Source organism: Dermacentor silvarum, chromosome 6 (genome assembly GCF_013339745.2).
Source record: "Dermacentor silvarum isolate Dsil-2018 chromosome 6, BIME_Dsil_1.4, whole genome shotgun sequence".
In the NCBI taxonomy this organism is placed as follows: domain Eukaryota; kingdom Metazoa; phylum Arthropoda; class Arachnida; order Ixodida; family Ixodidae; genus Dermacentor; species Dermacentor silvarum.
In genome coordinates, this window is record NC_051159.1 from 180893973 (window position 1) to 180911601 (window position 17629).

Genomic DNA, 17629 nt, shown 5'->3' on the forward strand with positions numbered 1-17629 from the left:
AAACATGAATAGATCACACTGAATGACCGCAGACAACGACTGTCAAAACGCTGGCAGCAAGCGCAGCCGACGCAGCGGGCGAAGGTTCGTGCGGTCTATCGCTTCAACGGAAATTTAGCGGCGAATGCACAGCGTATACAAAGGTCAGAGCCGTGTGGAGATCGCTTTTAAGAGACGGTCAAAGTACAATCGCAGTTGTTGGCAGAGTAGAAGCTGCCCCCCCTCTCACTGCCTCCCGCGCTGCCTTCGCGCTTTCTTGCTTTCGCGTGGGAGATTGAGTGGCCAGTTCCCCTTGCGCCCGGTTGCAAGATACGCATTTGGTGCCGCAGCACAGCGTTGCCCCGCCTCCCTCCCTCCCATACCCCCACGGCCTATCGCTTGATGGTCACATTTGCTTTCCGCCGTGCGTTTCTCTCTCCGTGATAGCGCGCGTCCCCCGCGCGCTTCTACTCACGCATAGGGCGCGCGGCGACGATTTTATCACCCTTGGACTTTATACGGAACCTCACGGCGACGGCGACTGACGGCAGAAATCCGGTTAAAGTGTCCATATAATTGCTATCGCAATAAAAGAGTAGTCTCTACAAAGTATGTGCGGCAAGACAACGACAACATGGAACCAAGAAAATGTATCGTGCGACAGCAATTCGAGGAATTAGACCGATGATACGCTCATTATATACTTTATGCAAGAAACTCAATCGAAGCCTATACCCTTGGTTCGCCGGTAAGAGAATTGCTCCTCGCGTCGTTTAAAGTAGCGTTAAATAGTGTTCGTGGTAAGCAAAATAGTGGGCCTACTTCGTAGAGAACCGACAGGTCAGAAAGCCTGTGAACCTTAAGGAATTGGTTTTTGCTACTGCCGATGGAGTGTTGTACAATTATTATTTAAGAAAAATCAAAATAAAGTATCCTACAAGGACGCAGCTAAATAACATGGAAAACAGTATACAAACATAGGCAAGATATTGTAATAATCGCTGCATTCATGCATCGCGCTGGTTGTATTCGCCAATTGACATGCATCGTCAATTTCTATGCACCCATCGCTTGATTTTTTTGTTTTGTTTTTTAAATCGCGAAAGGCAGAGTGGTTTGCATGTAATTCTTAATGACATGAGGGAAACTGAAAATCTGAAAACACTTCGTCCTTGTCACGAATATTTTACTGGCAGGACGGTGGCGAGATGTGGCGGCCTTATATTCGAATAGGAACACTGGCAACATAGAGATCGCACGGCGGCTTTGAAGTCTCGGGAGAAGTGCATCAAATTACAGTTTCCGAGAAGTCATGCAGACAATGAGGAGCCCATTCGTTTCTGTCGTTTCTGATGAATATACATGCGAACCACTCAAATTCAAGAGGTCTCCATTGTTCAGCTTCGGCGGCAATTAAGTGTGACGTGAGTCTCCAATTCGAAAAACGCGGTGCCTTGTTTCCTTTGAAGGCTTTTGTGACGACGACTGCACTCGAAGACACGGCGCTCTTATTTGCATCATCGAAACAGGCAAAGCTGGTTCATCTCGGGATCTGCAGTATATAGTTTAGCTTCGCTGAATACCAATAAGTCATCCATTGCTTATTATTCTCTTTCTTATCAATCAGACGAGAAAATATAAGAAATAAGATAGATTTTATGTCTTTATTGTCGTCCACACAGCTATAACAGCAACTTCCTATCACTTAATGTCGACGAAAATAGCACGAACGAGTATAAAAGATCGCAGTTAAGTCAGGACAGGTGGATCATTAACAGCGATAGCAAAGTATTACACTATTGCGCGAAGTACGACTCAGACTTGTAGTTTTATGCGTAATACTATAAACTGCAGTAAACATTCGCGTACTAACTAATCGCTGCTGAACCCGAGGGCAGCGGGATAACAACCGGGTCACATTGGCCGCATACCGATGGGAGTGAAATGCAAAAACTGCCCGTGTACCGGCCGTGCATTGAGTGCACGATAAAGAACCCCAGGTGGTCGAAATTATTCCGGAGATCCCCCCCCCCCCCCCCTCCTTCCGTTATGGCGTGCGTCACAATCATATCGTGGTTTTGGCAGCGTAAAACCTCCATAAAACAAACAAGCGTACTAACTAAGCACGTCTAGCGACGCTGCACTCGAAGACACACATGAACACCGTTTAATCGGTGATCGCGGTCACAACGCTGGAGTAGAGCACTGCACGGGCTCGGGCTTACCCGAAACCCGGGCCGGGCCGGGTAGAGCAGTTTTTTCTCGGACTTGGGCCGGGCTCGGGCACGGCATGTGCTTTTTGACCCGGGCCCGGGCCGGGCTCGGGTTTTTTGACGCGGGCCCGGGCCGGGCTCGGGCTTTCTGGTGGTGTGCATGTAACGTGCATCGAGTTATTATCGGGCGTCTCAACTCTGAAAAACATATATTTTTCGGTCTCGGGCCGGGTTCGGGCCGGTTTCGAGCCGGGCTTGGGCCGGGCTCGGGCCGGGCTCAGGCCTCGGGTGGGTAACGTAGATTATTTCCGGGCCCGGGCCGGGCCCGGGTCTCGCCATAAAAGTTTTTATCGGGCTCGGGCGGGCAGCCCAACGTAAAAACAGGCCCGGGCCGGGCCCGGGCTGAAAAAATCGGTCCGTGCAGTGCTCTACGCTGGAGTGAGAAGCGCCGGTAGCGTGGAGCGCGTGTGTTTGTCCCAAGCAGTTTTTTCGCTGCTGGCACTAGATACACCATTTAAATTCTGTGATGCCTCCAAAAATTAGTGGATCACGTGACCTCCAACACTGGGTGCCATGTAGGGCGCGTAGGAAGACAGCGTGCATTAAGCATCAGTTTTTCTCGCGACTCACTCTCGCGTGCTAACATCGGCAACTGTAGCAGATCACGTGACCTTCAACACGTGGCGCGTAGGCCACATATTCGCCGTCGCCCCCAGGAAAGCACAGCGGTGAAGGCGCGAACATGCCTCGGGCATCTGTATAGATGAATAATAATACAAAATCTGCATTGCTTCTTCGCATTTCCAGATTTTTCAAGCTGCAGGACGTTGACGTCTATATGGCCCTGGCGGTGAGTTTCGGCTTCACAAAGATGTTTAGCAACCAGTTGCACTGCAAGACCACGTGACACTCTGTGCAAATTACTAAAAAGAGGGGTCTTCAGCTATCTTGTAGTGACAAATGTAGAAAGCTGGGACTACATCGATTCAATTGAAGCGCCTGCGTTTCTGTACTACTGGGCACAAATCAAAACTCAACAAACCGATTCAATTCAGACCTGCACCGGTTACTCCGACACAGCGGTTGTTATTTCCTATTATATCCCAGTTATGCTGCATAATCCACAAGATACGCAGGAAGGCATGAATGCTCTGTATACTTTTAAGACCTGCGCCAATACTAAATTCATCTGCTTTCTTTTTGACCACACTATCTTACGTGTCTCTCCGCGGAAATTACGAAAGAAATTGAGCAAGCGAAAGCACTTTCCACGCCGTTTTTACGTTCCTCCTGGGCAAGTAAGCAGAAAATAGCCACGTTAGTAGAAAGCAAGCACACACCAAACTTTACCATGAATCAAGCTTCCTGATATATTTGCGGCTTCGAAATATTGAGCCAGTGGCACGGAGACGAAAAAAAAAGGAAAAATCAGAGGAGAAGGGGAGGACCACGTGGCGCACCCCGACAGAATGACAGCTTCGCTATCATTCGACGAGAGCAACTCGAGCAGTGCACGACGTTCGGTGAAATCGCTGTTCTACGCGACATCGCATGAATCGCGACTTTCTCCTCCCATTTCTTCAACGTCCATTGAGCTCCACTCGCGACTTCAAACGAACAGGGCTGCGAGGTGGATGGAGGAGGTGGTGTTGGGAGGGAGGCATCCGCTCCGAGGGTCCAATATTGGCCGAAATTTCTCAGGCTCGGTTTTTTGGTCGCGTCGCGAGGGGGTCATTCGTTTGCCCTCGCGGCAGGTCGGACGCAGACGCCCACGGCTGGACACCGCCGACGACTGAAGAATGTGTCGCCGCTGTCGAGGTGACAATTTCTAAGGCGGCTATCAGCGCGAAGAGAGAACGAGCGAGAGAAGAAAGCCTGCAGAGGCCGCTTTGGGTCGCTTCGAACGCGCGCCTTCACAAACGGCTGCCCTCAGGGAGTGGCGATATTGGATGGCGCGGGCCGTGATTTGTCACACGTGTATCGGCGTCATCGCGAATGCTGCCGAGCTGCTCGACCGGTGTTTGCGAGCTCGGCGCGCCAAGCGCTGCCGCTACTCAGCACTCGACATGACAGCAGCGGCGCTGCACGCGTAGCCGCTCTGTACTGGACGTTGCAGTTCCTGTATTCGGTGCTCCCGAGAATTCCGCGAACGAAGCCTGTTAGAGTAATGCATATGAGTTAACAAAATGAAGCTTCAAGGGCTGTTCAATTCACCCTTAAGAGTAAACAGTATGATTGCTTACAGTCGTTTACTACAGTTCCCATGTCCCGTTCCCGTGTTCCTATGTCCAGGCGGTCCCTTGTCCAGGTGGTCACAAGTCCCACAAGTTAATTAATCCCACAAATCCCACGGATGTTAATTTCTCTGTTCCCGGCAAATTCTTAAAAAGACTGTGCAAATTTGTATACGGCAACGTTGGCTTTAGATAATCGCAGGTTGATTTTACGATTGTAGCTGGCTCATAAGTCAATTTCTTAACCTCAGCTATCGTTCTCTGTGGTGCGTATTTGTACGTGACAGTCAATCACGACGCCTTCTTATGTGCACATAGCGTTGCGAACTCGTCCTCTGATTGGCTGAGGTCAAGTGCGGTTTCAAGTGCCTTATATGAACTCCTTTCCACTCTCTCTCTCTTTATTTTTTATGCAACGCGGTCACTCCGTGTCACCAAGCTTATGCGTAGCACGAAATCACAACTGCCATTTTTCTCACGTGCACGTGCTAAATATATCTCACAAAGATGGCTTTCGCTCGACCAATTAGAGTATACACCAGTGCATGGCTTATAGAACGTTATCGAACTGCTTATGTTCAGTACATCGCCGGTCATTGCAAAAGTTTTAGTCACATTCACGTGTATTTTGAAAGCACGCGTCTGTGAAAGTCTGGCGCCCGCGATCGAAACGCACTCTAAGCATCTATACAGAGCGAATAGATTGATCCTCGCGAAAGGGCAGTCATAAATAAGACCAGACCTTTCATTTTGGCTGTTTTGAAAGCTTGACTGAGTTCTTACTTTTTTTTTTTTTTTTTTTTTTGTCGTGCCCCAAATAATCTTTTTCTGTTTACACTTTCTCATAGAAGTGACTATTGCAATCGAATGCATCCTCCTGAATTTGTTGTCTCCACAGGCGCCAGTATGTTTGGGAACACCTTCATAGGCAGCGCAGAGCATAGAAACAAGAAATCAAGGAAATGGATAGCTGTATGTATATAGTAAGGAAGGAAGATAAACTGAACAGAGAACAAGCGGGGCAGAAGGCAATTTTCTTTGTGTTGGGCATTATAGCCGCAATATGGCAGAACAAACCACGCAAATTACTTTAAGATTAAAGGATTTGTTAACACAAACCACGCTTATTAGCGACTGAGAATAAATGCCCTAGAGGGGTAAAAATAAAGAGCTTAATGGCATTGGACATCATTTCTTTTCAAAGGGTGTGCTCATAAATTTATCCAATCTGTCTATCACCGATCACAGGCTAGCTGTTGGAACACATCGCTGCTCGACATATGAATAAATTCAAGGAGACGTGTAACGGCCTACGTTCGAAGCGCGAGAAGTAAGAAGGAGGCCTCACCATGAACAACGGCTGATGAAAATAAAGGAGACACTATGGGAGGTAAGAGTTCTCAGGCACCCGTGTTGCTGCAATGCGGATATTAAACGGAGGAAAAAATATAATAACATTCTGTCGCGCAGGTAAACATAGAAAACAAGTTGAAGCACGGAATACCGTGACTCCGAAAATACCTGCTGGAAAAGTACTATTGCACTGCGCCAAGTATGACCTTTGACGATAGTTTTTTTTTTTTTTTTTTTTTTTTTTTCAGCGAGGCTGTTAGTCTCTAGTTGGTCGGGATTTTTCGTCGGCTCGTGCTCACCCAAAAAGAGTGCCGCCACCTAGCGGCCACTGAGGCAGACCTGAAACGGCAGCTGGGAAAGGGCTGACGCCACTAGCGCAGCTGCAGTTGGCGGCGTGTGGATTGACGTCAATCGTGGCAGTGAGTGAGAGAGTGTCAACTTTATTATTATAAGGGGTAAGGGAGGCTAAGCTACGTAGGCTGCCAGGCTGTGTTTCATGATGGCGGCTTCAGCTCGTGCCAGGACCCGTGTCTGGATGTCTTGGTCGGTGCTGGAGAGAAGGGCCTCCCATTGTTCGTTGGTGGGGGGTGGCGAGACGAGGTCGGCGGGCGGCGGATCTTCCGGGCAGCCCCAGAGGATGTGGCTTAATGAAGCAACGTCGCTGCACAGGCAGCAGCGTGGATCGATGACACCAGGGTGGATGTGCGAATACACTAGGGGGCACGGAAAGGTGCGTGTCTGGAGGCGACGCCAGGCGATCTCGGACCGCTTGGGAAGACTGCCATGTGGGGGTGGGTAGGCGTACCGTTCGAGGCGATAGTGCTGGGTAATGTCGTGGTAGGTGACAAGGGGCTCCGGCACCGAGGCGTCCGACGCGGAGGGGCCCACCGCTCAGTCGACGAATCCTCGAGCGTGTTGGTGAGCCGACTCGTTGCCGGGGTGGTCCGAGTGGGCGGGGACCCAGATCAGTTCAACGTGACGCGGTTCGTCTTCCAGTAGGAGTGGACGAAGGAGCCGTAGGGTGGTAGGCGAGACGAAACCTCGGGCGAAATTGGAGATGGCGTGCTTGGAGTCGGACAGTATGACGCTGGTGTCGGTCGAGGTGGCGGCTAAAGCGATGGCCGCCTCCTCAGCCTCGACGACGTAGGGTGTTCAAACGGTGGCGGCCGCGATTGTCGGCCCCGAGGGCGGCGAGGCTGGCGAGACGGAGACGACTGCGAAGGCGTCCCCGGGCGAGGCGTATCGGGCCGCATCCACGTAGGCGACGGCCTTGTGGTCGGCGTACTTGGCATGAAGCATGGCTGCACGGGCTTGGCGGCGGGCGTCGTGGTGTCCCGCGAGCATATTCTTGGGTAGTGGCTTGATGGAGAAGGCTGCCCGAAGAGCATGCGGTAGTGAGACCAGGTCTGGCGGGTGAGAAGAGGTGTCATGAGCGATGGAAGAGAGGATGTGGCGACCGGTCGGCGAACGATGAAGGCGTTGCACCTGAGCGGTGCGGTGAGCTTCGATCAATTTGTCGAGCGTGTTGTGGACTCCCAGGCGGAGGAGACGCGCCTCAATCGTGGCAACCCAACGGCAGATGGCGGGGGCCTTTTCAAAGAGAAGTATCTTAGCAACGCATTTCAGTATCGTTGCGGCTGCGCTATGGTTAGACCACGCAAATCAGCAGTTTGTGGTTGTCTAACGTCGCTTGTGGTGCTTGTCTAGCGTCGGTTGTGCTTGTCTAACGTTGGCAACAGCTTCACTGTACATCCATTTTCACCGGGTGGAATGAAGGCGGACTTTTCTTTTTTGAGAGATATTGAATCAGCATAGCTTCCACGCGAAACGGTTTCGCATTTGCGGAAACGCGGAAGAGTCAAATTAAGTGAAATTAAGTAAGAATAAGTCCAGTTTATTACTCACTAGAACATTTCTTCTTATTTTCTGTTGTAAATAAGCTGTTTATGTTTTCCCTTCCCGAGCTTTAACTAACGCGGATGAGAATGTGGGACATTTTTCAGAAGCGCTCTTGTGTGCGCTTTGCCTGCATAGCTTTCCCTTCGTTGTCACAGAAAGCTATCGATGAGTATAGAATGCAATATAAACGGCCATTGAGCACTATAGCGCTGCTATATGACAAAAATATTTTTGAAAGCTTCGAGAGAAGCGCTTTTTAATTACTTTTCTGAGCGAAAAAGAAAAGAAAGACTGCACATAGGACAAGCGCGAACTCCCAAATGAAGTTGCGACCCGCTTTAGATCAGCACCAGCTAGCTCGAACCTACCGGTTGTTGAGTGTTCTATATTTTGAGGCCTAGACTGGTTGCTTAAAAGAAATTGGTTTGATGTACATGTGGTGAAACATCGCAGTGACATTCTAAAAGACGCTTGGGCGGAGCAATCGCCGGACTGTGATCGCCAGGCTAAACCCGCCTGTTGCTGCAACCCACCACCACCACCTTGAGGCCTAGACCCTATCAGGTGAATGTTTGACAGAGTAGATTATGTTTGGCGCTCCTTTATGAAGGCAAGCAGAGCAATAGAGCTCATTTTATAAATTCTAATTCTCTGGAACTACCAGTGGACGTGGAAAATACAAGGATGCAATAAACACTATAAGACTTTAAAGCCACCTTGATGAAAATAATATGCAAAAGGTAGAGGAGGCCGAATGATTTCTGGAAGAAGGTGAAAGCATGCGCCTGTCGCGGCAAGAAGGAAAGTTTGGTCGAATAAATTTGCCTAGATATGCAAGGCGATACCAGTCCGCGCATCGACGCAATTGAGCAGCCTCTGAATATATGTGTATATCTTTACAGTAAAAAGTAATTGCATCTAATTTCTTCCGCCTTAATGATCCCACACGAATGTTATTCGCATTGAGCAATCTAAAAACCGACGAAACACTTGAGCAAATGTTCTTTATGCTCGCGCAGGTATTCTGGTTCTTGCCTTTCTATTTGTGTGCCAGCCACTGAGTCAATTCTGGCAGGTAGTCAGTCAGACAATGTCTTTACACGCATGATTATCCGATGAACAGCGACTCTCGAGGGCGAATACTTCGCAGGCGGCTTCATAAATTGCGAAATATGCATGCCGCGTACATAGTGCCAGCGTTTTTGTTTTCATTATTTTGTATGGGATTATTGAAATTTGTTTCACTCGCACCCTTCCACGTGCCGGAAAGAGACCGGTTCTTATGAAACAGGGCCGCATAGGAAATTCTTTCAACTTGCGACACGGTGGGCTCTCTATCGCATATAGCATGCAACACGGTGAACGCTAAAAGGCATCGAAAAGGCAATTGAAGCCTTAGCTCGGGAAGTGGCGAGTCTGTAGGCACGAGCCGAAGCAAGTGGCACTCGAGAATTTGCATGTATGACCAGATGGAGCCGGGCCGGTGTATACAGCTAGTACGCCGGCTGGGGCCCCGGAGGGAACGGGTGCTCCTCTCTCCTCTGCTCTCAAACGGTCATCACGCGGCGGCTCTTGAAGCGCCTTCGTTAGAAGCGCGTCGGTGAGCTTGGCGGAAACGTTGCTTAGCGCAGTCACCAGAAGCTGTCCGCCACTCAGGGAAATCAAGAAGTAGGCGGTTCTTTCCTTTACCCAGTATAAGCGCCGGTCGCTGCATATTCAGCTGCTGTGAACGTCTTATTCGGTAGAGGTTATTACTCGTAAGGCGTCTTCAAAACACGAAATCGTGAAACTCGCGGAACGAAAGCACACGTGCGTACCTTGATCCCACTCATATACGAATCGCTCCGCTCTGCCCTCTCGGCAGTAGGGTAGATTTAATTTGAACGGGCATCGCACGTAGCCAAACGGTTTTCGTTTTTGTTCTTTGTTTTTTTACTTCAAACAGAAATTATGAGCTAGGAAATGGCCTAAACGTGTCCATTCGTTCGTGAACATTTAGAACGATCCTCATAAAAGTTGCACTGTGGTGTGAGAAGTCGAACCAGCGCTCCTTCGTCCGCCTTTCACTGCCACCAACCTTTATAAATTAGGAAACGGGCTGAGCGTTCCCGGCTGCGGAGACTCCCTGGGCTGCGCAGAATTTCATTTTTTTTTCAATTTATTAAATTATCGCTTTCTCAAAGTGGCTGCATGTTCATATAAATATGAAATAAAAAGGGAGGTACTACAGTCAATGACTGTATTGGGACCTCCTGTCAAGCTTAGATCATGTGAGGAATGACTGTACGACAGAAACGTACAGCAAAATTATGCAATAAAATACTGATTACCTAAGAGTAGAACAAACATCAGAGAAAACTAGTTGAGCGAATGCACGAAACGAACACATCATACACAGCAGAATGATGTGCAGTAGAAAGGGAACACCTTTAGCATGGTGAGCGTGAGGCCAGAGATGTCTACTTATAAAAGAGTCGCTCTGGCCTATGCTAAGAGTACAGTAAATACTGCGTACACCGCTGTGGAAGAACAACATGCTCGTCGTCGGTGACAATTTCGGGGTCGTATAAGATGTGAACACACCACCTCCTGCGGTGTGTTCTTAAAATCACTTAGGGATTTCTAAATGTGTGGAGTTACAACCTCATAATTGTTATTCACAGTAACTGAGTTAAGAAAATGAAAGAGCCACTGGCGTCCGCCAGTTATTTCATTGATCCAGAAATTACACAGTTTAGGTAGCCATAATAAAAATAAATATAAAAAAGTAACAATGTACGCAGTGTTTCTATTCTTGTTTCAGTTGTTGCGCTTGTATCAAAGTTGATGAAATTATAAATGTACGTTTATATCTTTCGACGATGCACAAGCTTACTAAAAAAAAAAACTCTTCTATAATATCGGCTAATGGGCGATATGATACATTTCTTTCAATACATTAGTAATGTATGTAACTAAAGCACGGAAGACAACCTTATTGTATTCCATGCGCTTCCTTTGGGGATTCACTTTCTTTCCTATGACAAAAAGATTGCGCACACAACTTGCTCTATTCGCTGAATCGCAACGCGTACGTGTTGCTCAAAAGAACTTCCCATTATAGACTGCCTCGAACTTTATGACGTGTTTGAAATTTCACGCATTCACATTACAGGTGACAGTAAACGGTGCCTCTGTGTAAACAGCCGCGATAGGAAAAACGTTTAGAAAAATTTTGAGGATAGTCTTGCAGTGCGTGGAAAGTCTACTGTACAAGCATGCATTTGCGCATTCAAATGCATGTAAAATGCAGAAATGCTCCCCATGAGACAATCGCTGGACTAATTCGAATGAAAAGTGTTTGTGAGAGAAAACTAAGTTCTAACGAGTGTAGGACTAATAATTTTGATTTAGCACCTCATGCTTTTGACAAAAATTGTTGCACCTCGGCGAGTTTAACACAAATTTATGCACGAAGTTTACGAATTCATAGCTCTGCACAAAAAACAGGTATCGCAGTTTTGTGCACTACGCCTGTTAAGATAAATTTGAAATACGAGCTTACAGCTTACATAAAGTTGTAACAATGTTTATGGGGATTGCGCAGAAATACTACTCATAAATTAGTGGAATAACTCAGAGTTGTTTATATTACATCGAATTTGTGCCGCTTGCAATGTCTGAAGAGGTGCAGTTTACAAAATTGAGATATTATTATTGTTACTAGGTTACAGTGTTGGAAACTCGGTACTTATATCATTTTTTATTTTGCGATATTCACTTTTCTTTTGTAAGAACAACAATTTGCTGTAAAACAATTGACGGCCTAGAAAAAACGTGCTTTCCAACCGCTTGCCCTTAAATCCTTTTCCTTTAAATGCAACAAGCTTCTTCAAATGCGGTGAAGTGAATAGCGAGCAAAAACAATTTTTCATTCCCATATATTGAGATAGGAGTTTTTCTACTAGAGCTTTACTTTAAGGCTGTACTGTATAGCTCAGTATACCAGCCACCGAGAGGCTTTCGTTGTGAAATTCTAATGCAGCAACTAGTTAAAGACATAACTTCCTTCTTTCTACTTTTCGCGCATCCGATGTGTGTTACATCGAGAGAGAGAGAAAGGGAAGGACGGAAAGGTTAGCCAGTGTAAGTACCGGCTGGCTACCCTGTGCTGGAGAAAGGGTTAAGGAAATAAAAGGTGATAGAAGAAACAAATAAAAAGATAAAGAGAGAAAATTTCACACAATAACGCGATGTTACACCCTACAACATTCAAAGTAGGGCGCACAATTCACAAGCTCTTAAAAACTTGAGCAGAACACTTCAGGCTTTGAGTGCCAAAACCCGTCTGCAACAGTTTCCTAGGACTTCTTCCTCCTTTGCCAAGGGGTGATCGTTAAGTTTGTCGAGCGCGGTCGCGAGCACTTTTCTTGCCACACTGTAACGGGGACAGTCACAGAGGAGGTGCTTGATCGTCTCCTCGCAGCCACAGTTGTCGCAAGCGGGGGCTGTCGGCCATTCTAATGCGGTGCGAATAGGCATTTGTCAATGCCACGCCGAGCCACAGGCGGCACAGAAGTAATGCTTCTGTTCGCGGTAACCCTGGTGGAAGACGGAGTCGCAGACGGGGATCCAATCTGTGGAGACCGGCGTTCGTGAATTTACTGGTGTTCGACTGTTCGACAGAATCTGTGTAAGCTCGCGTGCGCGGTAGCGAAGCCTTGACGCTGCATCTGTTCTTGACTGTGATATTGGTATAAAATGAACACCGTCGTGGACCGATCGGCCAGCGTCTTCCGCCACTGTGATTTCCAGAAATTCCGCAGTTACGCTGTATCTACTAGTACCTGCTGTGCCCCATGTCGATTGCGTGATGGTGAAGTAGCCGGATGTCTGCGACTATATATAATTGCACGTTAGGTCCGTGGTTAAAAGGGGTCAGCAGACACTGGAGAGCTGCCTTCAATTCACAAAAGATGGACACCTTCTAAACACGGAACGAGGTCGGGCGGCAGTAAGGGAGGCGTGCACCTAAATCTAAAAACACCCGTGTACTTAGATTTAGGTGCACGTTAAAGAACCCCAGGTGGTCCAAATTTCCGGAGTCCCCCACTACAGCGTGCCTCATAATCAGAACTGGTTTTGGCACGTAAAACCCCATAATTTAATTTAATTTAATTTTTAGGGAGGCGAGATGATGCGATCGAAGTCAGGCGAAGCGCCTGATGTGCATCCTTAAAGCATCGACTTGAATGTACGTTTTCACAGGGTGATCATGCGCCGTGGCTATTGTTGCTACCATGGACGTCACTATCGGTAACTGTGCTGCAGGAGTGTTTCTGACTACGAGGTTCAAAAAAAAAAAAAAGAGAAAAACAACGTTGCTTTATGACTCAGCTGGAAAGCCGGCCGTTAGTACTGAGATTAGTGCCTTTTGCTGCCGTCCACTACCGCCGTCCTATTGGCTGCCGTCCACTACCGCCGTTCACTGGGTTGCGATGTCGATAGATGGTCAAAAAAAGGACGCTGCCGGAAATAGGCCCCCTTCAGAGTAAACGCGAATCACGCAAGCAACACCAGCCACTACAAACAAAATTTCTGTTAAGCGATTTGGCAGCGAGACACAGATTATCGTGGTGTTTCTTTACAACGGTCGGACTGATGACGCTTCTGCAGTAACTTCTCGAAAAGGAGTCCGGTAATAAAGCAAACAGCACGAGCAAGGCAGCAAGCTAAGCCCGAAGATGTCTCCCGTCGCCGCCAGCAACAGACATGTTATACAAGGAGAGTGCGCTGGAACTGGGCTTCCTGTGGGCGGAATTTCCTTTTTTCTTTTTGCGATCTTTCTTTTTTTCCGGCTTTCTATAAGTTTCGTAGAAGAGTAAGCCTGTTTGATTTCCTGCCCGCATTTCACGTTAATCGTTTTATTTTTTTTCCCCGGCCGATATGGTGCAAGATGTGCGTGGACACACGACGATGTGAGCAAACATTGCTAGGAAAACACGAGCGACTCGGAAAGAAAGAAAAACCGTCGGCTAAACGGTCAAGCGAAAGTCAAAAGCAGCTTTCTCGGCAAACTTTTGTGAGCTTGGAAACATTGGGAAGATGAGAGTAAAGAAATAAATAAAAAAAACTAAGCTTGTCGGGAACGGATGGGAGAATCCATTAGCGGCACACGTGCGTGTGTATGTTTAGTTTTACCGGCAGCAATTTGCCGCTACTTATAATGCCAGTTATTGGTTTAGCCTGAAGCGAGTGATCAAAACAGCACTTGAAAACGGCTGGAAGAGAAGTCAGTGTATTAAAAGAAACTAAAAAAAAAGAAATTAAGAATAGCGAAGAGGATACGGAGAAAACATCGGGAAATGTGCAAACGCAGAGTTCAAGGATGAGATTCCGCTAAGCAGACGGTATGAAAGAACCTGAGGCGCTCACAAAACTGGACTAAGTGATTCTTGTGATTCGCCAGAAAATTGCGTGCTACCGTGCATGATTTCAGTGAACACTGTAAAATATGTTACACCGTTGAACGTGAATAAAGGGTGTAAATCTCTCCGCAACTCCCATCTTTACGCCCTTTATTCACATTAAAGGACGTAAATTAGTTCACAGTGTAGTTAGCTTTGCTCAGCTGTGTGGCCTCAAATTGACCTTTCACGTGCCGTGCGTGTTTTGAACGTGCGCGCGAGGATAAAGTGATCGGAGAGGGAAAGGTGCATTCAAAGTGCGTTGAAAAGCGTGGGGAACTTAAGATCTCACGCTCGTTTCCCGTTGCGACGGCGGCCTTTCAGTCAGTAGCAAAATTTGAGAAATTCGTTCATAGACAGTGTTGCGAACCCTGTCGGTCCCGCAAACTCTATATGCGCTGGCAATTGATTGTATCGACGTACATACTCCAAAGATTACCATCGTATAAAGTGATCCTTGTGAACGTTTGCGCCTTGGTTCCCTGCTTTTATACTTGAGGGCTATTTGCAGTGCATGAAATATGGCGCCTGCAAAGAGACCTTAATGAATTAAATATATAAAGCCTGCCTGTGAAGTTTCAAGCAGACTGGGGCACAATTGGAAGCCTGGCAACACAGGTGTGGATAAGCTGCCACGAATGTAGAAAGAGTGAGGAAACGCACATTTTTCTGAAGTGTCTCGCTTGCATTCCATAACACTGATAAGCTAGCAAGTGCAATCCAAATTAGACTATGTCTCATCAGTTTCTTCTAATTAAACTTCCTGGCCTAAACATTCACCCTCTTGTTCTTAACTGGATCGAAGCTTTTCTGAGCAATCGTTCCTAATCTGTCTTTGTTAATGAGCGCATCTCTAACCCTCTCCCAGTAACGTCCGGTGTCCCCCAGGGGTCGGTACTGGGGCCCCTGTTGTTCCTAATATACATAAATGACTTGCCTTTAGATGTGACATGTCAGATCCGTATGTTTGCGGACGTCTGCGTCATTTATCGTACTATCACTAACGCTTCTGAGCAGCAAGCTCTTCAAAATGATCTTAACTGCATTCAAGCATGGTGTGACCAGTGGCTCATGACACTTAACCCCACTAAATGTAAATCAGTATCCTTTTCGCGTCGTCGTAACCCCTTATCTTTTTCTTTGCAACTATAACTAACCCTGGGAGCGTTAGCCAGCGCCAGATTAGCTAGGTTTGTGAGTGGTGGCGCTGGCTAACACTCCCAGGGTTAGTTATAGTTGCAAAACACAAGTACCCCAGAAAGTAGATGGGAAAACGGCTCCGCGGTAGCTCAATGGTGAGAGCATCGCACGCGTAATGCGAAGACGTGGGATCGTTCCCTACCCGCGGACAGTTGTTTTTTCACCCATTTTCATTTCCATTAATTTATCATTTGTTTAATTCAATCAGTAAGTTCAAGTAATTTCCGCTATGTTGTCCTTGGTGTCATTGTTTGTTGACTTCCTATGGTGTGTATATATATATATATATAATATATATATATATATATATATATATATATATATAATATATATATATATATATATATATATATATATATATATATATAGAGAGAGAGAGAGAGAGAGATCATCTTATTCTCTCACAACGACGCTTGACATCAACGTCCAATCATTCAATCATCAGCTCAAACAGAAAACAAGCACGCGCACATGCGTGCTGACTTCAATGCAGAGCGGAAATTGATTTCGCGCTCTCGTCTTTCAACCCTGTGTTCCCGGAAACTAATTCGCTGAGGGTTGAGCACCGAAAAAAACCGCTCAACGATTCTGGATCGTAATTTACGGCCTTGTTTACGAGCTCAGGCTGGTGATCGCTCCTTTCACTGCTTATGCGCGCTTGGGCCATTCCAAGGCGACGCCTTGTGGCCGTTATGGCCAATTAGGCCTGCAGCTATTCCACCTTGGTTTTCATCACTGCCCACGGAATGAGCTCTTGCCTGCGTCTACGAGTGCTTGCACTAAGTACTGGTTTCTTTGTCCCTTTTGCAGCTAATGTCGTCTCACGAAGAGCTCATTAAGAATGCATGCCCATGGAGAACTACAGAAACTTTATGCATTATGTTGGAAAAACAACAAAAAAAAAACCAAAAAACATAGCTAAAACAACAAACAGCAATTATTGAAAGTGAAGGTGCTGCTTTTCTGTGCGCACTTTGTACAATAGCCTCACAGTCTGTGAACCCAGTGTTCTTCGCGAGAAGCAACTATTAAAATATCTAACCAATGCAAGGAATGTAACGCAGCTATCAAAGTCAATGGAGTACTCAACGTCTACAGCAACATCAGCAACATACATCATTGGAGGCTAAAATGCCCCGCAAGTAGGCCGCAAAATAAAGTGACCCCGGTAATGAAAATTGAAAGAAAAAAGGAGGAGCTATTCCACTCTGTGAAGGTGGATGACCAGCGAAGCTGTAGCACATCACACAGGTTTAGACAAGGGCACATGTATTTATTTTCAGCATTTGGTAATGCTAGTGACGATTGCTTTGCGATTACTGTGTTATGCACTGAGTGGTGCGGTTACAATCTTAGAAAGATTATTGGCCGATGTTAAATCCATACACGACCGTTGTTGATTGGTGTGGCAGTTCAAAATAAACGCTCCTAGAACATTAGAACAAATCCAGTGAACCATTTCTTGCCTGGTTTTGAAATCTCCACATTGGAATCTCCAACGATGATCACGGCAGCCACGCCTAACACGGTCACCACGCCTAACCAATGCAAAGTGCATGGTCATGAACTTCTCGATATATCACAATTACGTCTTTCGTCTGTACGGCACAGACATCCCCACAGTCGGTGGCATTGTCCTCTTGCGAGTCAAGGGTTGTACATACATTTAGTTCATTGCGTATATGGCAACGCCTCCTGCTCGCGAGTCCATGTGCTGTTCACATATGATTCCAGTATACCAAACGACTTGAAACAATGCATCTTGATTTATCTATTTCATTTATTATTATTATTGTTATTACGGGCAGAGTGCTTGAAGCCTGCTTCACCTCCGCTGCGTGTCGGCCCGGTATTGCACTATTTCCGGGAATGGCCCACCCTCACCTTTCTAATAGTTGACGCACGGACAAAAAAAAAAAACCAAAAAAAAAACATTGAACCCTAGCCATATACAGCAGCTTTGCTGTATATGGCTAGTATGTTCAATATGGATAGTATGGCTATAGGGCTAGTAGGGCTTCGTTATAAAAGCCAAGGTATTGAGACATGTTCCCTACGGCTCCTTTGGCCGGAGAACGCCAATCGGGATTACTTCACTGCACGCACACATGGAAAAATTGTCTTAAATGCGAAAATGGCCTAGTACTTAAACGAGACATCAGAAAAACAGAAAGCCTGTTCGGAGTTCTAAACTGGCGCAAGCCACAATGGACAACAATAGCACTTAGCTCTCATAAGCAACATCTGACATACGTCGATCGTACAAAAGACTCTTCCCAAGACCCACTTTATTTGCGACCAATGC

General features: G+C 46.8%; 1 pseudogene; it reads left to right on the top strand.

The window, feature by feature from the left end:
• Nucleotides 1–17091: 17091 nt before the first annotated feature.
• Nucleotides 17092–17207, top strand: LOC119457143 (U2 spliceosomal RNA; annotated as a pseudogene).
• Nucleotides 17208–17629: the final 422 nt, after the last annotated feature.